We start from the raw sequence: 23,644 nt of genomic DNA, 5'->3' as shown, positions 1-23,644 counted from the left end.
GGCTAGTAGGCCTTTATGTTCACCGTCCTGCCGACAGATTAGCAGCGAAATGCTAATTAATGTTCGCGTTTATTCGTTTGTAATTAAATTGTCTTTCTGTAGGACACTGGAATCTATTATACAAAGCCGTAGTGTGGTATAGCTTTCAACGAGCTATACCGCTAAGCATTTCCGTGGAACAGGAACAATTCAGTGTAGATCTGTTTGTATTAGATTTGATTATGAGTGGTTAGATCCTGAAATAAATTAGCTAGCATTGTCCAATGCGTCAGTTGTAGAAACGGCAATCGTTGTGATTAGTGAAGGGATCTCTGCGAATTGGGAATTCCCTCGAACTGCAAACAATTATTTTCCAATCGTGCATCAATTGCTCATCACGATAGTTTAAAGATTCTACGCAGATCTACGCATCAATGTCAGCCTCATACAGATGGATTAATTCCACTTATTCAAATATTTAGCGCTTAACAGAGGAAATACCAGAAAGAGAATTGAAGCACGCATGATTAGATTAATTTTTGATAAGTTTATTGTACAATCCTTTGAAATTTAAGTATTTTTTCTGAAATAAAGTACAAGTATTTGCCAACAAGAACAGTTTCACGGGAAAAAATGGTGAATAAAATCAGTAAAACATAGCATACCAAATACACAAATTACTATCATACTTGAAAAACGCAAAATTGTTTGTTGAAATCGCTAAATCGCTGATTGTGACACTTGTTTGATGACACACAGTTAATAAATTTTATATAAAATAAAATAAATCGTATTTTTTACAACATTAGCAATATGCATAGATTTTTCATGACGACAACTTGATCATGTTATTCGTATTCTTCTCTTCAATAAGTTTTTAAATACTACAAATCAAACAAATCGAAAAAAATACTGCTCGTTGATAATCTATGTAAAGGCCGGGGTACATTGTCCGTACACGCTAGTGTAATTTCGATGTTCACTAGCGCATCTGGCGGCGGCTGGTGGAAGCCATCCAGGGAATGGTCGTGCTGGATCTCAAATTTAAGTAGTTTCTCACCGTTTTCTTATGCAAAAATGGCTAGAATAATTCCACAATATATTCATCTATAAATTAAAAAAAAAAAAACCTTTTTCAGTCCAGTTAAAGTAAAAAATGGAAAAATAACATATTTTCTGAAGTGGCTCCAAATTGTGTTGCAAAATGCTTCGGTTAGCTGCCGCCAGATGCACTAGTGAAAATCGAAATTACACTAGCGAGTATGGACAATGTCCCCGGGTCTTAATACAATTTTCGGGTAAATTTTGCATGCACTAATGTGAAAACGAAATGTGATCGAATGATAAAGCACAGCACAACTTCAAGCTAGCAGACACGGTGAAACGATGTAATTATTCATCATCGTGATTATAGAGATTATGTCGTACGGTTCATTTTAAAAGGATTGAAATTAAACTTTTCAATTCATTATCGTCATGCGGGAGGTTGAACAAAAAATATTGAAAGCTTTCTACAAATGTAGCCGAACAAAAACAAGTTTTCCCCCTTTTTTTACTCTTCTGCAGTGAAAATCACAGATAACCACACATTACACCCCTTTCATAGGCTCCTCCCCCCTCTACACTCTCTTCACACTCTTCGTTCGTAATGTACAATTGGAACATACAGGACAAAACAAAAAAAATCCTCCCTGCATCAGCATAGAAAAGTGACACAAAGGAAATGAAAATACTCGGCTGCACTGTGCCCGCTACCAGGTTTCGAGTGTGGGATGGAAAACTTCCCCAAAGGGAAATCATTCCCCTCTCCCCTCGACATGAAAACCGATAAGAAGAATCAGTCCACTTCGAGGTCGGTGCGGTTGGGTTGTGCCGAACGCTCTTATCTAGATATGGTGATGATGATGTAGGTGGGAGTCGTTTTTTTTGCCTTCTTCTTCGTTCTGTGGTCCGCTTTTCAACGTTTCATCCTTTCCAGCAGGCCTTATCAACGCCCATGCCACGGTGCTCTCGGTCGATTAACAACTTTAGTTGGCGAGTTCGTTTCACTCCACGTTCGAAATGTGTGTGTGTGTGTGTGTGGATGGGCAGCTCCAGCAGTAGTATTTAGTTTCCTGTGGGAACACACTGACCTTACCGTCCTCGGCATGTTCGGGCACAATGAATGAAAAATGAAATGAAGTAAGCTTCAGTGGTAAAAACTTTCCTTTCCACTGGAGTTACAACTCATTCTAAAAGAACCAAAAAAACCAAAATATCCTTGTTTTGTCCTGGTTTGAAACTCTTTTCCCCGTGGCAAAGACTGCCAGCGGTTTCGGTTGACAGGGCACAATGGTAGCACGACCATTGTGTGACTCGTTCTTTTTACCACCTCCTTCTCCACGCAGCCTACCCCCTCTACCCTCGCGTGGACGAGCGTGACATTTCTTATCACGATCGAAACCATGCCCCCCCCCCCTCTCCGTTCCAAGACACGGTTCCCCGAATTGTACCCATCCGAACGGGCGATACAAGTCTGTGCGCGATCGAAAAACTACGGGCACGGGAAAATGGAAAACGGTTCATGTAATCGGTGATAAGCATGGTTGGAGCATGCAAGAGGCGTTTGCGGGGAGCCCTTTATGGTTTGGCCAGAGACGTTGGGGTAAAATTTCCATCCGATTGCGCAACCGTTTGGTGCCGTGCGCTCTCCGCGCAAAAGGAAAAGCAGCAAGCGCGAGGCCGCCCCGTTATCGGGCTCGGGTTGTTGGGAGGATGGAATTTGCCGCTTTGTTCGCGCTCGCAAACTGGCATTCGACTGCTTTCCAAACGCTCTCTTTTGTTCTATTCGTGCACACTTCTCCGGTGCTGGCGTTCTCCGTGCGTCGTTAAAGTTCTACAGGGAATAAGCGAGCATCCTTCGGGAAGCATGTCCGAAGCTCTCGGAATGTGGATGTCGATTCTGGACTGAACGTACGTGAGGCACGCCGAAGAAACGAATCCAACTGCCGATCGGCTTCATCGGAACGAAGGAAACCCGATGCTCTGCCCCCCACGGTGTAAAGATTAGGTGTGTTTGTGTTTGTGTGGTTATGTTTGTGTGTGTATCAGAGAAAGTTTCTTGTATGCGAAGAAAAGCGGTTCGCTTCTCACGTGAGTGAGTCACTCATGGAAAACCGGGGGTGAGCCGCCCTTACTCGCTCACCGACAGCACTCGCAGCAGGGTACGCTTTTCCTGAGCTGGAAACACAAGCTTTCGGTAGGAAAACCAGACCCCCGCGGAGGAGGGTGAAGGGTCGGCAAACTGAGGGGACCATACGCGGGGCGCATGTGGTGGTGCCTGGTGCGCAGGCGCACCCCATTACGTCATCGTTTCGTTTAACGACGCGCCCGCAAGAGTGCCCCAAAAGTCGAGTTGAGGTGTCGTTTTTGGCGTGTGCATGTTTTTCGGTTGTCAGTTTATTCGGCTGTTAGTTTTACCGTTCGGTGGACACAATTTTAGGTTCCCAATTGTTTTGGGGTGCTAATTGAACTGCACCAGCTCTATTTGCGTGTACGTGTGTGTGTGTGCATCTGTGCGTGTTTGTAAGTGTGCGGGAAAAGCGCGTGTATGCAGATTGATTTCACCACCATACGTGCCCTCGACCGGGAAAGGTAGCGCTCTAGCCCCGGTGGCGGTGGTGGTGCGCCGTCCATCCGTGGGAAAATCTTACCTAATGAGGGGAAAGCGAAGAGGGATGGATGGAGTGTTAGAGCAACCCCTTGTGTCTGTTCGGTGTGGGGCTGTAGGAAATATAAACTAGAAAGCCATACAAAAGTAGAAATATAAAAGGAAAAATAAACGACCGATCGATACAACAAGCGTGGCAAGCTGGAAGCCGAAGTGGACAGATTTGAGTGCGATTGAACAGTGTGCGCTATAGTTGGCCCAACACTAGTTACTATACCAACCATTGCTGTCACACACATCTCGGGCCGTGTGTGTGTCGTCTTCAGTAAGCGGTCTAGCACTATCTTGCATTTCACTCACGCTTGTTGTGTGCAGCGCGGTACGTCACGACAGTGGAGCATCCGCTCACGTTAGCGCTTGGGAAGGGGGGTGGGGGGGGGGGCGTTTGAACGAGGGCCGAGATTCCGAGAGCGGAGACAAAAGAGCGACACTCACGTTGGGGAACTCACGCATTGGACGGGCCGCGGCTACGTTACGCTACGTTACGGGGGTTTTGTTGCCGTACTGCACGGGCTACTTCAATCTGGTACCGTAAGCGAGCCGAAGCTTTCCGAAGCGAACGTGTGCGTGTTTTGCGACAAACCTACGTCGTCGTCCACCAGCACGGAGAACGGACGGTGTTGTGCTAGCAGGCGGACGCGCGGCAAGAGGTGACCGGGGCTACAGGGAAACCAATTTTTCGGGTTAGTGTAGTGACCACGCATTCGGGCGCTCCTTCAACTTGCCCAATTGTCCCCTGAAGTCAGTGCCGACGGCGAGCAAAACAAACTGTGCCCCAGCATTCGTGTGTAGTTGTTGTACGTGACCAATAGTGAGGAGTTTGTGGTGTGTGTATGTGTGTGGGGAGGGGAGGGGGAAGAGTTGGAATGCGTTTTTGCTGTATGCGTGTGTGTGTGTGACTAGTAACAATAGGGTGTGACGAGAGTGGGGACGGTTTACACTGCACCATACGGAAGGGCAGTCGTGCATCTGCCTCGACCCGGCCGAGCTTGTGTAGACAATAACAAACGAATGTACAGCCACTTCATCACGATCGGTAGCTACATTGTGCGGCTGAAAAACTCACATCGCAAACCTGCCCTGTCTCGCCAGCGGTTGTGCTGGTGCAAAAATGCACCAGAAAATGCAAAAACTTGCCCGAAAACTGTGGAACCGTAAAGTTGTTTACGTTCTGCCGTTCCGTACGCGCTGCGGGTGTCATGTTGATGCGTCAGATGAGAATGACAGTTCGCGCTTGTGGGAGAGAAGAGGGGTATACCCACTGCTCCCCACTAAACCAATGGTATGTGTTTGTATGTGTGTGTTTGTGTGATATGCTTTTGTAATCTATTTTCTTTCTCCTGGGGGGTAGGATAGAGGCTTTTGTTTTTTTCCTGCACTTGTGTCGCACGGCCGTGTTTAGGGTGTTTTCCGCTGAATTCCGTCGAGCGAGCGCGTGTTTCGGGACGCGTTTCCTCCGTTTTCCCAAATATCGATCCACCGTTTGACAGTTCTCGGAAGCTCCATCTGCCAGGTCAAGCGCAAAGCGAACGGTCGTAGCATGCCGTGTACACCACGTTGAAGGTGTTTGTTTTTCACTGCGTACAAACGCGGCGGTCCTGGTGTGTCCTGCAGTCCCCTCGGGCGAAGAGTAATTTGTGCTCGAGTATTGCATTTCACCGGCACAAAAAACAACCTCGTCTCGGGGTGCATTTTAGTTTGCACGTGTGTGTGTGTTTGAAAGTGTCCGTGTTCGTTCGTTACTTGCACTATCGTTCTGCTTGGTGAGTCTTAATTGAATTAAGTTTCAATTTGTGTTTCGTTATTCACCTCTGGTGGCACACAAACCCGTGACACATGGCGTCTACGCTCGCTTAAATTTGTGACACAACGCCGATGTGAATCATCCTCGTTGCCTCTTTTTTTGCGGGTAGTTGTTGTTGTTGTTTCCAGTTTCTGTCCCACTCGATCGATATCTCGATTTTGTTCGCGTGATGACGTTGTTTTAGTAGGGTTTGGTTTAGGTTTTCCTACCCGCCGTACGGTGTGTTTTTCCGTTTTCGGCTGCCCGGATCGTGAGCAGGCGAGTCACGTGACTGGTGGTTTAAATAACAGCAGTTTATATTTGCGATGTACAGAAGGGAGAGCTGATGATTGCAGACTGTACCGCAGGGTTGCTCTGTGGGTAAACTGCGATACGAAGGACCATGTACATCCTTTTTTGATGTGGAGGAATTGCAGTGATTTGATTTACAACTTCTATGCATACGTAACCACAGTTGTGTAAACAACTGATGTCATTGGGGTTATTCACACTTTCGAAATGAAGAGTCCGTGGCAGTTTTCCTTTTCGGTAACATCTGTAAAGCGTTACAGTAATGCAGGGATATAGCTTATTTATTGCACTGGCTCAAAATTGCATCTTGTTTTACTTTAATGCTTTTTTGTTAATTTTTTTACAAGAACTGTATATTAAACCATGATCGAATGGCAACCAAAAAAAGATAGGAGTTTTGTAGTTCATGTATCAAAAAACGTCCGATGAAATGGTTCAAAAATGTATGTACTAAGGTTATAACATATTTGTACATATTCATACATACAATGTTTAATTTTTATTCATTTTCATAATTAATAAAACATTTACAATTACATACTCAAAAGGTGATAAAAATCGTGCCATTTAGTGAACATAACAATAGGAACACAACGTGTAAACAAAGCAAGTAGTTTTTAGATAATTCAAATGTGGATCAATTTGTTTTGCATGATGTGATTAAAACCACTTAATTTACCGATTTTTGTGACATGTTAAGTATATAAAATATTGTGCCACATTACTCACACACTGCAATGAGTGTTTGCATTATTTTTGCGTTATGAACGCATGACGTGAACTGATAAAGACATCGAATAAATATACAGAGCATTGTACAATTTTCGAACTTATCGATTTGTTTTGATCAACTTAAATTATGGACGTTTTTATTGAAAAACATATCTATACCAGAGTAAATTTGTGTGATTATGAATTAAATTGATACGAACATAAACTTAATAAATACCTTTATGTTATTACGATCACACGATATGATTCATGAAGAATTGTTCGATACAATGCGCCTAAATGTATGCAAACTGCGTACCATTGGTTTCAGTACAATTCGTTGAAACATCCAAAACAGGGGTTCTCAAACTTTTCAGTTGGCGTGCCGCATTCCCTCACGAATAAAGGGTCAATTTTTTGAGGGGCCAAATTGTCGTTACTTTAGCTAATGGGTGATCGTTAAAATATGGTTTTGATAAGCAAATACAAACTTACCAAACAGTTATTTCTTACAGTTTTTATATTTAAACTTCAGCATTGTCTTAGACTCTCGAGAGCCGCTTTTGGTGCATTGGCCGAAAGTTTGGACCCCACTGAGCAACGTCAAACGATTTTGATTCCTGTCATATTGCAATGTAGATCATTAACATTATGTACCTCCAAAATAACACTCAAGCCGCAAAAAATAATCGTAAAATGCTAAGTGATGAATCATACCAATACTAATACCAATTTAGGAAAGTTCAGCGCATAAAACAGAAAATAAATACCATGTTATGATAAAACAAGTAACGTTCATGTGCTATGTACTTGTTCAATAATCGAAAGCTAATCGATCCTGCCATTGGTACGTCAATTAAACGTGTTACAAAATATTTGTTAATTGTTCACGTAGAGGTTTGCATGCTTTATTTTTTGCGCCCTGCATTCATCTACCTTTGCGATTTACCGTTGCAATAGTTGAAAATATTGCACAGTGCCCTGTTAAGCGGACAGCCAATTAACAGCATCCCGATGTGCCATTAGTTCAGCGTACCGTGTTTGACTCTAGCTGGAATGCATGCAGACAAACAGTATCATTTTTTACCCGTTGATGTTATTCATTCCTGCTTCGTACAGAGCGTAAGAGTGCCTTTTTGTGTACACTGATAGAACAACGAAACACTCAAAGCAAGCAATAAAAATAAAAATAACAAAACAGCCTTTTTGCTCATTGTTCTTTGCTTGTGTTTCCATCGCCCACACATCATCCCTTGGCAAATAGATTCCATTTCTGCGTGGATCGATTGCTAGTTTGCGGGTGACTAGTTGGCGCATATCTAGCCGCAGGCAATCACCAGTACCGGCCTTGGGGTGCCGTCTGCCTCCCATTGGGGTTTCATTGTATGCGTCCCTGCTCAAAGACGATAATACAATAACAATGACAATAGCGAACCGCTTACAATCGCACCAAGTTGTCGTCGATGGAGCTTCCCGTTCCCCGCCACCCGGGCCTCATGGCTCATGCACGATCGAAGGGCCATTTTTGTCTACGTTTTTATTACTGTCCGCCGGAGGATGTTGTGAAGGATATTGCTAGCTAAAAAAACACAGAACTCGTTTATTGGATAAACAACCGATAATTGGACTCCCGGCGATTTGTATCACAAAGCTAGCGGCACAAAGCGCCGAGGTTAGCAGGAAAGGTGGAACGGAAGCAGGATTGAGGGCGGGAAAAGCAGGAAAACTAGCAATAATAAATGTATCGTGCTGTAGAAGGATGATGGAAAGTGGTCGGTCGAGGTTCGACACGTTAGGGAATGTACACGTTGTGGGAAATAGTATCGTAATAAATTAATACGCAAAACTAATTTCGTTGTGTGCCTACAGTGAGGTGCTTCCATTAGAGATTGTTGTATTTTAGATTAAAATTATTCTGGTCATTTATTCGATTAACAATGCGGGTGTTTGTAATTAAGACAAATATAGCTTGATGTGAGTTATCCTTTGCTAGTGATCAATGCTGTTTTCAAATGTTTTCCATTCCTATTTATGTGCGGATTGTGTTGTACCTTGATCCTTGTACAAATGCTTGGCTTTCCATTGTTTGATATACATTGTTTATGATGTAACACAAAACAAGACATCATTTAAACTTCAAGATATCTCGAATCATTTATCAAGTAATATGTTAAATTGAGTGTATTTTATTTGTACAAGTTTCGTAGAGCACCACTTCGCGTCGTTTATGAATGTCAGTTAATGCTACGAAAAACAACTTTACGAAGGATTAACAAAAGTCTTTTCAACCACTGAATGTCAAAGTCTGTCGGCTATACGCTTTGGCGATGTTATGAGAATCCTTCAAAAGCTGCTAGACAACACCGGACAAGGCGAACACAAACAGCGCCACCCCAGTCGGAGTTGTTGACCGTGTTTTCCTTGGGCCTGGTAGACGAGAGGGCCTGGCAAAGATAAAGGAACAATGTGAATCTTTTGTTTTTCATTATGTAACTTGCTCTTGTCATATCCAATGAACGTTGCCCCGCTTGTGCCGGTCGGCTCGCAGGCAAGCGTGTTGGCGAGCATTGAAAATTGTGGAAGGAAGTTCGACTCCGACCCTGTACCGTTGGCCGACCGTTAGAATAATTTATAACGTGGCCCCAGTAGCATCCCTGTCGCTATAACGGACTCTCACTGTACGGTTTTGTCTGCGGTACTTGAACCTGGGCGTAGGTTAATTATACGAAAGTCTTTGTCATTGATTGCGCTTCGATCGATGGACCCGTGATAAACTGGAAGGAAGGAGGTGTAGAATGGAGCTTTATATAAATTACAAACATGGCTGCCAGAGATAGAACGGATGCGTGTTTTAGACCCAAATTTCATAGCATTTTCTTTATAATAATACCTTGTACTGTGGGGTATTAGTCTCGTTCGAATTTTGGTTGTAACCTTCGGCGATGACAAAAATAACACAACCATAATCACATGTCTCTCCAGATACGAGGTTGGCTTGATAACGGCCATCTAGTGGTTGAGTATTTTTTTATAATAATTTGTCTTCATTTGACATTTTGTGTTTTTAGACCAAACAAAAAAGTTATAGTCTTTGGGTTGCTTGCCAACTTGAAACGAAACGAATATGCATAATTGAGTTACGTTTTGCTTTATTTAATTTAAAACGAAAATGGAATAACGTCCTTGTGAATTGTGAAAATCATTTGTTGGCCATGCCGTACCCTCTCCGTTCGCCATTACGAAGGGAAGCAAACTTTTCGGTGATGCGCTTTGAGCGGGAAATCGATTGAAACCGTCGTGGCACTACGTTGTAGACATCGGTACGTCCAGCACGTTAGCGCGGCTGACTGTTTCCTTGTTTTACACTCCAAAAATAACTCGACCGGTCCTGTTCGAGCTTGCCCGCACACACATTTCCATAGTCACGATGATGTTCCGTCATCGGGTACGAATGAATCGGGGTCGCATTCGTCCTGGCCGGGTTCGGACATGTCGATGCAAGCCGCCCCTGGTACGGCGATGGCATTGGACGAGGGATCGTTTTTTGATGTAGTAAGCCATCCAGGGTAGACGGGGGCCCATCGACGTTGGGAAAGACGATAAACGGGGTGTGTAAAACGTGAGGTAATATAAATAAAGAATTAATGGCTGGACTGAGCTGGATACGACGGCTCTAGCAAAGGGCGTCGGAAGGGTCGATAGGACGCTCCTCTCGGCTGTTTGTCCTTTACGTCCACGTGTGTATGTGTTCGCGTGCGTGCGGCCCGTCCAAGGCTAACATACATGGAGCCGACCCGGAGGCAATCTGCCTTTGTGTGTGTATGTGTGTGTGTGTGAGTCCTTCGCCGGCTCTATCCATAAAAAAACGAACGGATGACATTTGTTGGCCTCGTTTTCTCGATTACAAATTTCACTACAGCGCCGGACCTGTCGTCGGCCAGGGGGAGCAGGGACTCATAAACAGATTCCCTTGCTGCAGGGGATCATAGAAGAAAGCCTTAGCACAAGAAGAGCTTTTCTCATTTGAACTCGTACCTTGAACACAGGGCCCCTCTCTGAGGTGAAGCTTACAAAACGGTTGCATAAATCGTAGGCGCTAGTGCTGGCCATGTGCGGTTCGGCATTCCTTCGGCACAGGAATTCAGGCGGTAGGCCGCAACAACGTTACGTACCGTTTGTATCATATTTCGTCGGGTAAACATTAACCCGTGCTAGCGGTCGGGGCAGAATTTTGACCAAGGAGTGAGGTTTGGAAGGTTTTGGGATGCAAGCAGCGTTATCGTCGGTTGAGCATTTGATATGATAGAGTGCCGTGATTAGTGGTCGAAATGTTTCGTTCGAGGTTTGTTGACGTAAGGAAGAAGATGAGGGGAGGGGAGTAGAATGAACGGTCGTTTTGAAAAACGTTCCATTCAGAACTCTCCTTCTCAGAACGCACAAAAAATGGACAACATCTTGATGCCCTTTTTTGTGTCTGGGTAGGATGGACGACTAATCCCGGTTCAATATTTCGGTTCGTTCGTTTTAAACACAGCCCGGCATAAAGATTGATAAAAAGCCATCCGGGTTTGGGGGGTTGTACGATTGGCAAAGCTAGCTCGCTCATTGTTGGCAGTTTGATGGAGCGGTGAAAAACAACGAAAAAGCGGCAAAAATTTCAATCTCATCCATCGTGATGTTCTGCGCGCGAGGACTTATAGATGGATTTGCGAATCGGTTGCCCTTGCTGAAGGAATTCATAACTCATAGCTCAAGTCTATGCTTTCCTCGACTCGGGGAGAGTGTGGAGAGAACGTTGGAACAACAAAAAAGCACACTTCACTCGCAGGAGCTTTTGAAGTGAACGGACGGCTATGGTGTCCATGGTGTCGTTGGCTTTGGAATGACTTTTCCCTGATTTTGCTGGCTGTTGACGAATGGTTGAAGCTGAAGCTATAAGAAATTATCGACAGAACCATAGCTTAGCTCCGTCGTTTCGTTTATGGGGTCCTTTGAATGTGATCTTTTCTAGGTGCTACTCAGTGGCCTTTTTTGCACTCGGTACTCTGTTCTTCAAACATGCTTGCATTGACACGTGACTCCGAGGGACAGAACGGCAAAAGCCAGAACTTTAGAATTGCAACTGGAGATCAACTGTACCCATTGGCTGGCATACTTCTATAAACTCGTACACCAGCCGCCTATCTGGACGGGGATTGGCTGACGGATTTCAATATTTCGAACCAGCTCCAATGGAGTATGGAGCGCTTCGGGTGGGTCGGGCTGTCACAGTTTTGCATCACGTCCGTGACGGGACGGCTTTGGCGGGTGTGTAAATACCGCCGCTTCCCCGCTGGCCCTCTTTGTCTTGCTCGGCAATCATCACAGCATCAACAGACACACAGTTTGAAAATCTATTTTCAGTGCAATTTTGCCATGCCATGTCACACGACTCGATCGGGGGCATAGAATGATGGCGGCGGGTTTTGGATGCTAAATCCGATCGAAATCACGATTCGATATTACGTGCACATTCGTAAAAGCATTTCGAATCGTTCCAGTACCATTCTGGGCTGTAAAATTCATCCCCTCTCATTGATGGTGGCTGCCAAAATTGGAAAAGAAAAAAAAACAAACGAAAACCCAGAGAATCGGGAACAATAGGGAGCAGCACTGGGGACTGGATGGAACGTTATTTGAACGAAATCTTCATGTGGCGTGGAATTGAAACGAAAACGTTTTAACGCGGAGTGCAAACCCGTCACCGGCGGCAATCAACCTTTGCCATTCGGGGCCCTCGTCTAGCCTTTCGTTGCTATCGCTGCCAGCCTGGGAGCTAGGGCACGGTAAAAGCACCTCAGCTTTCGGAGATTAGCGTACGAGACATGGCGCATAAAATATGGGTACAATGTTGCGCGCATTAATGCATGATTTATACCTTGCCTTGCGAGCCGAAACTATAGCACGGTGCTTGAACGGTATTTTGCTGGCAACGCTGCATCACCATCACCCTCGCACGGTTTGAGATGCGCTGAAGTTTGCAATCCAAAAGCGTTCGTACTTTCGTCGAATCATCCGCGACCATCGCAACTTGAGACGGAATCGGGTGTGAAGTGTGATACTGCGATAACATCCTTCCCGGGTACGTTCGCGGAGATCGCGATAACAATCCAGCGCGGAGATGGCAGCGATTTCATCACGTTTATTCTTCGTGAAGTGCGATCGATCGATCGGGTGGATGCTTCTTGTGAAGTGCCCCGGTTGAGCATAGAACACATTTCCTTCCCGCTTCTTTGCACGCGCTTCTCCGTAGCTGAGTAGATGCTCTTGAATTTGACAATGACTTGAAGCTTGAAGGGCTCATGTGCTCTCTCGATCTTTGACGACGGCTAACACACTCCGCTACGCAGACGGCAGGGAGAGCGGGCCAGTATTCGCGGTTTCGCTTGATGGCAGCTTTCGTCGATGCAGCTGTCGCGCTGGAAGCGTAGTCGTATGTCATTGTCAATTCCAGACAGCAATGGATGTGGTGCGGTTCGGCGTTGAAGGCGTGTGTACACAACGCGAGCGGGGTGAGTACATCGTCGATAGATCTTCGGGTCGCGATATAACGCTTTTTTTTTGGTCGACGTCGAGAGCGTGTCAAAGTTTCTTTCGACTTTTGCCTGTAAGCTCGGCAAAGCATGCAGATGCACCTTTTCGGTGGCTTACGCCCACAAAACCAAACGTTGAGCAGTTCGGGCAAGAATTCAATACATCTATTATTGGCCCAGCGTCGTGCTTCCGCGTGTGGGAGCTTAAAATCGATTTATCATGTCGATGGGATGCCGCTCGCCTCGTGAGTGCTTTATCAGGTGCTTTACGTAATCATGTTTAGGTGCTGCTCCTGCTGCCGCGCACACACATCGCGTCCGACTTTTGCTTTTGCTTGCTAGTAATTGATCAAAACCCATCAAATATTTCTCGTCACTCCTATTCACCATCTACCTCGTCTTTGGGCGTTCTAGATGCCGCTCCTGCAGGGTAATGGTTCTTGGGCAACCTTGGACACGTACAAGGGGTGACTATTGATTAGGAAAGTTGGTAAAGTACTGGAGTTGGGATTACATAATTCACCACAAACTTTGCCTTGTGCAAGAAGGTGGCGGCCAGCTTGGTAGCAAGGCTGCAGGGTTCTTGGGTAACTAGCGGATAACGATGTGGGTGTGCGTGTGGTTGGCGGTGTTGGGGGGAAAATCGTTATCTATATTCCACGTCAAACTGCATAGAAGTTATTGACACGAGGATCGCATAAAGAAAAAGGGTAATACTGCTTCAGTTCAATTAGCTTTACTCATGGGAGGTGGAAGAACTTTTAGAATGTATAACAATATGTTGCAGGTGAAATGGTTATCGAATTCGTTCTATATATCTCTTAAAATGGGACTAATCTATATCATTGGTTGAACTGTAGGATGACATCAATTTAACATAGTTTTGAAACTCCTGCAGCATCCAATGAAATAACTTTGCAAAAACTGCATCCTCGTACTTCACACCACCCCATGTTCCGTCACATGATTAGTCCTCATTCAAGGTTCGCGTCGACACAATAGCGTCCTCGTGGTGCTATGATATCCACATCCATCCACGGGCTTCCGGCGTGCGTCAGTTTGCATTTGGTGCGACAAACGAGTCCCATTTGTTCTTGGCGATAGCGTGTGTGTGTGTGTTTGTGTGAGCCCGCGCGTTAGCGATAGCGCCGGAATGTATGCAAACTCATCTCACCGCCAACGTCGCGGGCTTGCGGTAGTACCTACGCTGAAGGTGTTAGCGTTGGTGCCTGCCAGCAAATCCGTACGCCGTCGAGTATGTGCCACTCGGATGGACAGGTTGCGCGTTTGCGCTAAACAATAGCTCATATAATACTTCCAGCACCAGCACCGAAAGCAACGGATGGTGCTGTGTCGCGCGTGCAAACAAACACTTTTACGCGTCAGCACACACACACATACGGGGGGTGGCTGGAGTGATCGTAATGCATCAATCCCGCACCGTCGTTGTCCTCTGCTAATGCTGTGGACGCTTTTGCACAGGATTGGCATTGATGCGACATGCTTGGAAATAATGAGCTCGGGCACTGAGTGTCCTGCAGTGTGTGTCAGTGTCATTAGGTTTGATGCTTGCCAGCGGGATTCTAATGGCACGATTTTACACCACCACCATCATCATCACACCGATTTGAAGGGCATCCAACGCGCTACGGGCATGGCGGTGTTTACCGACCGCCATATGCAGGCTTAGGTTTGGGTAGAGTTTTTAATCGAGATTATAGAGAGTGAGAAAATCCTCGCCGTTAAACCATATTTACCATGGGTGGAGTTTAAAGATAGAAATGTATAAAATAATCTCCTGAAAGCTAGTTTTAGTTGTTGTAACGGAACCCCTTTCCTTAGTGATGTTTGGGATGTCAATACCAGTAAATGCAATATTCGGTCGAAAGACACGCCGCGTTAGCTGGTATTTATTCTTAATGCCAGACTTAATTAATGGAGTGGAAAAGGTAAACTCGTCTTAAATGTGTGTAACAGTGGAGAGCAGTTTTCATCAACCACCATCATTCCGAGGAAAACACTACGAAGCCATTCGTTTGAATCGTGCAAACTGTGTATCGTTTCAATTAACGGCCGACGATAGGTTTCGGCGAAAGTTAATCTTTCAGCTAAACCCCGCAGGCCTCTCCATGGGAAGGGGTGGCTTGACCACCTTGCGTAATGCGACACCATTTCAACGAATTTACCGAACGTTCTTTTACACAGGAAGGATATTTATGATTGCTCCTTGAGTTGTGGGACGGAACTTTGGCGTATCGCGCTTCCGTTTTCCGGCAAAGGTGCAAAGAACACTCTACGCTTATAAGGAAGAGTTTTGTGAAAGGTTAAAAAGCTTTATCCCCCATTTTCAACTGATGCTCCTTTTTCGTCCTCTAATCAAGTGGGACCTTTTTCCCCGAAACGAAATAAATGGCCGAGCAGAAGCACGGCAAAAATCAGTGGTCGTTTGCTGCTGCTTGAAGCATTAATTCACGCGCCAAAAAGGCACATTGGAGTCGGCATGGGGGGTTGGCTGCAGGTCTTGCTTTACTTTGTTTACTGGCCCGAGCACAAGTGGCAGTGGGCTCGAGTTGAAGATATGATTAGACTGCAAAAGGGAGTGCAAAGTGAGCCATTATCGTTAGTTGCAATCGTTTATTGATTTTCGGTTAAGGTATTTATTGCTTCCGGGCACGGCATAAAGGCATTAGACGGGAAGGGAATCATTAAGATAAGTCCCCCACCCCGGGGCCGATACGCTAATAATGCGCAGCACAGTAAAGGAAAAGTGCTGAAACGGAGGGTACGAAGGATGTGTTTACAAACTACTTTGGAGCATCGTTAATTGTGAGTAACAATATCGCGTTGTTGCTGGTACTGTTGTTTTGATTGCACGAAGAAGCTATCCGTGGCACAATTTATTGGCTTTGTTTGTCTTGTCCTGCCGTCACGGAATGAGGGGATGAGGGTTTCGAGTTTGATAATGTTACGCTTAATTAAAGATTAAGCTAAAGGCTTCATTCCAGCCTGCCTGTGTTGAGCAATGGGCGATCAATTTAAGCAGGGGAATTGAATTTGGTAACGTAAAGGTGATGATGCTGAGCCAAAAAATGAAACTGTGCAAAATCCAATCAACGTGCCAAAAGTTGCCTCCATTCCTTACGGTAAACATCAAGAGCCTTGATGTGGCAGTTGAAGAGAGCGAGAGCAAGAGAGATAGCGTAAAAAGAAAGAATCCGTACAGTGGGAAAACGCAAACAAAATTGCTTCTCCGTGAATGCTTAGTCATCACTACCGTTTGCCGTACATTTCGTTTCTCTACGCCGGGTTGCGCTACGCCCTTCTCACGCTCTCCTTTTGAGCGTAATAGTACCACCGGAGATGAAGCTGTCCGGCTAAGGTCATATCAGACAAGACACAGAGCACTAGCTGATTGAGCGCAAATTCTTCTGGTTTCTTAACGGGGGGAGGGACTTAGTTTTTGTCCCTGCATTCTGATCGGGCCAGCAGCCATCGTCATGCTGCGCTTGAGTGCTGTATAAGTATAATATCATTAGTGCACGTTGGCTCGCCTCCTACAAAGTCACAAATCCGCAACACGAACGATTCGACGTATCGTTCGTTTACTCCTTGCGTTGAGTAATCAATCCCCGCACACACAGTGGTGGCGGTATGGTTAGTTTACCGAGCAAAATCTGCAACCGGAAGAAGATTTTGACTAATGGAACGCTGGGCAGGGCAGCAAAAGGATGACGATGGGGAAGAAAGTCCACTGCCACCATTATTGTGCAAGTACGTAAATGAGCACCCGAATCGTAGAAAAGAAACCCATCGCTTCCGAATGGCTGTGCACCAGCCATCATGGCGAACGGTATTAACGGAGCGAATGCTACTAATCTTCATCGCTGGTGCTGGTGTGCATTATCGAGGACGGAGAGTGGAGGAAGAATCTGCTGCATCATTCACCGTAATCTTATTAGTCTCAAATGGTCCGTTCCGTAGCATCCATCCCGTGCTGATATGCGGGTAGCACCAGTAGTCGTGCGGAAGGGACAATGTGCTCCAGTTTGTAAATTGATACGGATGGTGATGCGTTGTGGGAAAAGTGGGAATTTCATCATTAAGTTTTCGGGGAAAAAGGATGAAAAAATGAACATTGTTCTAATTACCATTTCTTTTCGAGCACTGGTTGATGAGGTTCAGTCGCGCGTAACATTCGTTCGATGTGGTTGTGTGTGCGGAGTTTTCTGTTGATGGAATGCACAGTTATCAAAGTACATTATTGATGACTGCCACATAGGTTCTGAATGATGTCGCGAGGACAGCGCTATAGTGGCGCATTAATAATCTATGTAAATAACTGCAACCCCTCTAAAAGCAATCAATCTCTTATCTAGCGTGTGTATTTTACATCTTAATCTAATGGCACCTCTTTTTCTTTGCTTCTTGCTTTCGTTTCAGGTGAGTTATCCACATGTTATACCGTACCGCGCAATTTCTCCGTGAAACATCCCAAATCGTCCTTCATTTCCGATCGATTCCCGAACAGATGGGACAGTGATCATCGAACACGGTGACTTGGCCATGTTTGATTTGACTCTCTCCTTCTTTCCCATTATCCCATCCCACCCCGCTACCAATACCATCACCATCAAATGACAGGTAATTCTGGCCGTGCACAGCCAACCACCCACCAAATCACCCAATAAATCTTGTGATTGTCATTTTTATTACGGGCAGCAGCCCTTGGCGCGTGTGCGGCAATCGCTAGCGGGGAAGTAGGAGACTTTTCGCTTCCTTCGCTTGTGGATTGCATAATGCGCCCTCCAGCGGGATGAAAGATCGATGCGAGTTTGGGGTGGATAGGCAGCAGGCCTCTAATCAACTTGTTCGCTGCCGGAACAAGGGGAAGCAGGGCAGAGCAGGTGCCATTTTTCACGGCACTTGTTGGGAAGCACGGTCCGAACGGGGAAGGTGATAAAATAACATCGATTTTATGCCACTGCCGTCACGTCGCCGCGGGAACAGGTTGTGCTCGGCATTTTTTCTTCAGATGGGTTGGAGAACGCTTCCGCAGTCATCCAGCCATTGCCAATCGTATGTGCGCGTGGAAATTGGGATCATTTTTAGTTTGCGCATAGCTGTGGGCTGTTAAAAGCTTTGCCGCCTAGGACGGCCAGTGCCAGAGAAGAATTGGATTGGCTGTTGCCATCACTCACCTTACGCAAACTGCGCAAGGATGAAAACACAAAATTCCGTACGCGCGTGGGACACGAGATAATCTAATGGCAATATTATCAAGCACTGCCGCGCCGCGCGATCCGTGAAATCGTTGATAATATTGTAGCTTGTGGTGCGGTGCCATTTATCTGTGGTGCCTTCCAGACGCCTTCCCGTGAGTAGCCGGAGGCGATCCTCAGCAACGTGTACTAATGGATAACCTTGGCAGCCAATCAAACGTGTCAATCGTAGTTCGTGAACCCCGGCGTTTTTTGGCACAAATGGTGGTGGGATACGATCGCTACCGCTCCTCGGGTCGGTCAAACAGTAGAGAAGGTGTCACTGCCAGGAGGCGTGTGTGTGTTTATATAAAATGGGCAGATCATGGCATTCCTACCGAAAGCAGAACGGTCGAATCGATCGCATGATAGCTTAATGAAGTAGACAACCACGCACGGGTCTGTAATGATTTTGTGTGCTTTTGTGTTGTGTGTGTGTGATTGTACACGAGCAATAATATTTGGGCTTTTTCATTGGCGGAAGCATGCTGAGGGTTTGTGTTGTTGGTGCTTTTGCTGTTCCCATCTAGTTCGTGCCCGTAATCGATGGTTTGTTTTTGTTCTGCTGATGATGCTTCGCGTGTCGCCTACCCTTGGGGTACGTTGCATGTTTCTACGCAAACATACATTGCGGTGACGCACGTGGAGCTGTTACGCGACCCCAAAATTTCCCTCCAGGGGATTCGAGGGCAGTCGAGATGAGATCAGCGAGGGGAAGAATGAACATCATCATAGAAATAATTATTTGACATTGAATTCATCAATCGAGCTTAGGGCGGGCCAAGGGAAGGCACTGTGTGCGTGCGTGAAGAAGACAAGAGCGGCGGGCGACGCACATACGCACATGTACAGTCCAGCTCGTTGTCACGCTGTGTGGTGTGAGAAAAAAGTGAATCTTTTAGCACCGGCAGGCGCACTTTTTCGTCCATACGTTTTGTGCACCTCGTTCGCTAAGCCGTGTATCGTGCGGTCATCTTTGCGCTTAGCTGGCGCTGCGTTTTGGCCCAGTGCGTTTAGGCGTGGAGAGGGAGCGAAAACATAACATTTGCACAAATAGCCTCCCATAAACCGTGAGAAACTCGGCTGACGGTCAAGAGCGTTGTGTGTGGTGGCTGTTTTTTGTTTCGGTTGTTATAATTTAGCGTGACAAAGCTTAGCAAAATGTTGACCAGTTTAATTTGCTCTCCGCGGTAAAGCTGATCTTCTCTCCTGCAGCGTAACAGTGTTATTTTTCATTAGTGCGTTAGTGAAGTCTTTGTTTTTGGTTGAAATTGAATGGCATATTAAGATGTTATAAAACAGGTATGTCAAACTGGCGGCCCGCGGGCCGCATGCGGCCCTCGTCAATGCTGAATGCGGCCCACGAGAATATTTTGAGAATTGCTAAAATCACTGCAAACCAAAAAACTGTTATTACTATTTGTCTAATTGTATTAAATTTTCCAGAGGAGAACAATCATTTTGATGGTATATTTTTAGAATCTAACATAAAAGTAACCATAACATCTCATAAACTTATGCTGCACAATCGTACAGAACAATCGAAACCCTTAAAAAAATTGAATTGAATGCAAACTCATTATGTTTCGATGAAATTCTGAATATTGGCATAATTTTGTGCACACTCGATTGCACATTCTATGGAAAAATATGGAAAAATAGATTTGCGTCAACCTTCTTCAAACGAAAAAGAAATGAAAATACTTTCATACACACACTTGGAATCTTTGCAACAACTAGTGATGGATTGTCAGAATCGCATCCACGACTCAAAACCATTTTTGATCTTAGCTATTCTGACTCCTGATCCGTCGAAATCAAACCAACAGTTCCGTTCGGTTCCGACCAAAGCTTATAGAGCCGTTTGATGTCATTCGGAACCATTGGAGTCATCGGTTGTCGCACGCTAATCTGCAGTGAGAAATGGATCCGGTCGGTCCTACCGATTTTGACCATCTCCATGCCCCCGAGTGCCGAGTAAAGGATTAATTGGGCTCCGAAATTCTTTTTCGAACGAATTTGCACGGCTCCGACCTTAGAATGTTACATTTTTGATGTTCGATTGAAGCAACTTCTGTTTTATTCATAATCATGCCACCATAAATGTTAATAAAAATGATTGTAGCCAAGTTGGAATTATGTGTACCCCACATTCTACAAGACGAATTAATGTACTTTCCAACCTCCCCAAAAATCAAAACCAAAATGATATGATTACGCTTAAGCCATGAGTATTTAGATTAAGGATTAAAATAATCGAAATGCCGAAGTCCTGCGATGTATAAATTATTCATAGATTAGCTCGCACAGTCCAAACCTCAATTTGCGAATCATCTCCCTTCAAGTATCAAAAAAAGATTTGCCGATCTTTATAGGATCACCTACCACGAATCTTTGTCAGATAAAATTATCGTAATTTAACAAAATTATTTGTAAAATACGGGTTCTTGGAACTTGGAAATTAGCAAAAATTATGTTTAAACACGTTTTATTACAATTTTTCTCTTGATCTGTCAACAAATTACAGGCACATTTTTTTGTTATTCATCCAGCGATGGATAGCTTGGATGGCTTGAAAAAGATTCGGCTCGCGAAAAAGATACCTTGGTGAAAAAGTGTGGTTGGGGATATTTTGTAACAGAACTACCGTGTTCGAACGCGACTAATGAAAAATGTCCTATTTTAATAATAAGGATAAAAAATGCATGTGACTTAAAAAGTACATTAAACCTTTTTTCCAAATAAAAAAGTGCACAATGAAAAATAACATAGCGAATTTGTAAATAGGAAACTATTCCTAATTTGAAGCGAGGAGTACAAAAAGTCAATTTGTTTAACAATAATGATTTTAAACAGTACTTTATATAAATATTGAGGAATATTTTTTATTCTCACCTTTGCGGCCCGTGAATCACTGAAAATCTGTACTAGCGGCCCTCTGATGAAATGAGTTTGACACAGCTGTTATAAAAGAAAGCAATAAATCGGCGCGGGCTGGTGAATCGCCGTAACAAATCAAATCAGTTATAAACGGCTATTAATGCGGTTGTTACCTGGAAAGATGTTTCGCATCGAATAGTGTGGTCCATTGGGCGTTTCTCGCTTCTTTTACTTTAACGGCGATTATGTTTTTAGAGACGTTGGCATCGGATTAGTATCCGACAAATCAATGTCATGTTTTTAATTGTACTTGATTTTTCGCGAGATCATTTTAACGGCTTATTTTAAATTATATTCCAAGAAATATATGCGAATGATCGTCGAACGACTTTTAGTGTGGCAAGAATGCAGTGTGCGATATAATTTGCATGCTATGCTCCATTTATTCGAATCTTCGTGGCAATCCGCGGAGGAATGAAACGTTATTCGCATTCGGTAACAAAGAGAGTTTGGAAGCATATAATTGATCTCGGCCACTATTTTTCATATATTTCACCAGTGTTTGTTTTTGCCTATCACCATACCCTTACTTGAAGAATAACGACGACGACCCATTTTCCCATTGAAGCTATTTTTTGCGCTCTATCCAACTTGCCCAACATTAACGACATGATAATCGATTTATGCGAAGGAAGTTTTCAATTTTCCCCTTTTCTAGGCTACAAGTCAAAGCACAGACAGGCGGGATTATTTTTTGTTGCACTCTTTCGTTCAATCTTTCTAGCACTTATAATGCTCCATCACACGGCAAAAAGTAGCCAGTAATCTTCCGGGAACTATTAGCCCCTTCAGTTTGCACAACTTTTGCAAGAACGGACTGGGGCGTACAAGAACAGAACACACCGACTGCACAGTTAATGCTTTCGGTGGGCTAAAGTGTCTAGTGGTAGGATATGGTGCCAGCACCGAAAAACTCGCTTTGCAAGAGGGAAAGATTTATGGGAGATGATGGAATGATTAATGGGTTCCCTATCAAGCAACGCAGTTGGACTCGAATTTTTTGCAATCGCTGGAAGCACTTGCTGAAGGTTGCGGTGTTGTGGGTGAATTTAAAATTCAGTTTTTTTCTTCAATTTTTCCATCACTGTTCCTGGCTGCTTTGCTGTATCTACCCGTGTCGCTTGTCGCGGAGAGCTATCTGTCTTAACCGTGTCGCCTATCTAGTCGTCTATCGCTCGTCGTCGTGTCAATCAGTTGAGGTCGGTGGCAGATTGGGTGAGCGCTATGGTGTGCGAACAAATTAGCTAACAAACGTGAATTGGGTGAGTGATTTGCATGTAAGCATCGTTTGTGCAGATAACAGTTTGAATTGGGTGCCGCCGCAGCGGGGTGTGATACCGATGTCATCTTTGCAAAGTAATGATTAATTTTGGGATATTTCTATTTTTGGGGGAACCCCCATCGTAATACCGACTCGCACGAGTCGATTATTCGAAGATATGAATGAATTACACACATCAGTTGGGCATTCAATGGCGCGCTGTATGTTTCCTGACGTCATTGAAAGTAGTCTTCCTATGTCTATAACTGAAATTATGAAAGTGTAATTTTAGCTTACGGTTCAGTGCATTCGGTAGGAAGATTGCCGTGTGGTTTGACGTCACTGATTTAGGACAGCGGGTAGTGATGTTGTCGCCAAACTCGAGCCCCCTGCTTAATGATACACCATAACTCAATCGGATTCCAGTTTCGTTCCTAATTTGTTTCATCAGTGAGGAAGGTGAAGCTTTTTGACTCGTTATCTTTCGACCGATCGTTTGCCTAAAGAATTCGCTGGCTTTTGTGGTTTGTTATTTGGATGTAAAAAGAAGCAAAAATGTCTGTAATTTAACAAAATAGCAGTCAGATCAATTTGAAGCACTGAAAGAGCAACGACAGGAAGTGATTCTAACCTTCGAATGGGCAGTGCCTGCAACGACGGGCATCGGGTGGAATGAATGATTATTTTCACATTAGCTGCGGTTGCCTTTTTTGGCGGTGAGCACTTTCGATTGTAAATTGCATGGCATGACAGGTCTCGTTCAATAAAGACGCCAGATTAGGGCACGTACACCGTTTGCAATCAGGCTCCTACGCTCCCGCAGCGGGCAGAGACGGTGTGCTGATTTTATTTCGCTCGTTCGCCACACCATCCATCCACGCGCCTGTGGTGTCGAACGAGCGACATGCGGACGGACAGGATTAATTATAATAGTTTAAGCGTTAGTGTTGTGGTCTTTGATGTTTTTCGGGGAGAACGGGATGGGAAGGGAATGGGGTTGTAGTGGTTTCGTGCTTGAGGTAGGTAATTTTTGACCCCTTTTGAAGTTGATAATGAAGACATTAGGTGTGTTGGTGCGCTTGTCTGCGTGACCTTACAACACTTATGCTGTGAGCTGAT

At 44.7% G+C, this 23,644-nt stretch overlaps 1 protein-coding gene across 12 annotated transcripts in view; it reads left to right on the top strand.

Moving 5' to 3' along the window:
- Positions 1-3,147: 3,147 nt before the first annotated feature.
- LOC121590998 (complexin) overlaps positions 3,148-23,644 on the top strand; it is a 166,213-nt gene continuing 145,716 nt past the window's right edge. The window contains exon 1 of one of the 12 annotated variants that reach the window (XM_041911259.1): positions 3,148-3,217. The gene's annotated coding sequence lies outside the window, so the exon portion shown is untranslated. The other 11 variants (XM_041911266.1, XM_041911264.1, XM_041911263.1 and 8 more) reach the window with 11 other exon arrangements.

Source organism: Anopheles merus, chromosome 2R (assembly GCF_017562075.2).
Source record: "Anopheles merus strain MAF chromosome 2R, AmerM5.1, whole genome shotgun sequence".
Taxonomy (NCBI): domain Eukaryota; kingdom Metazoa; phylum Arthropoda; class Insecta; order Diptera; family Culicidae; genus Anopheles; species Anopheles merus.
This window is presented reverse-complemented; position numbering and strand designations above follow the sequence as displayed.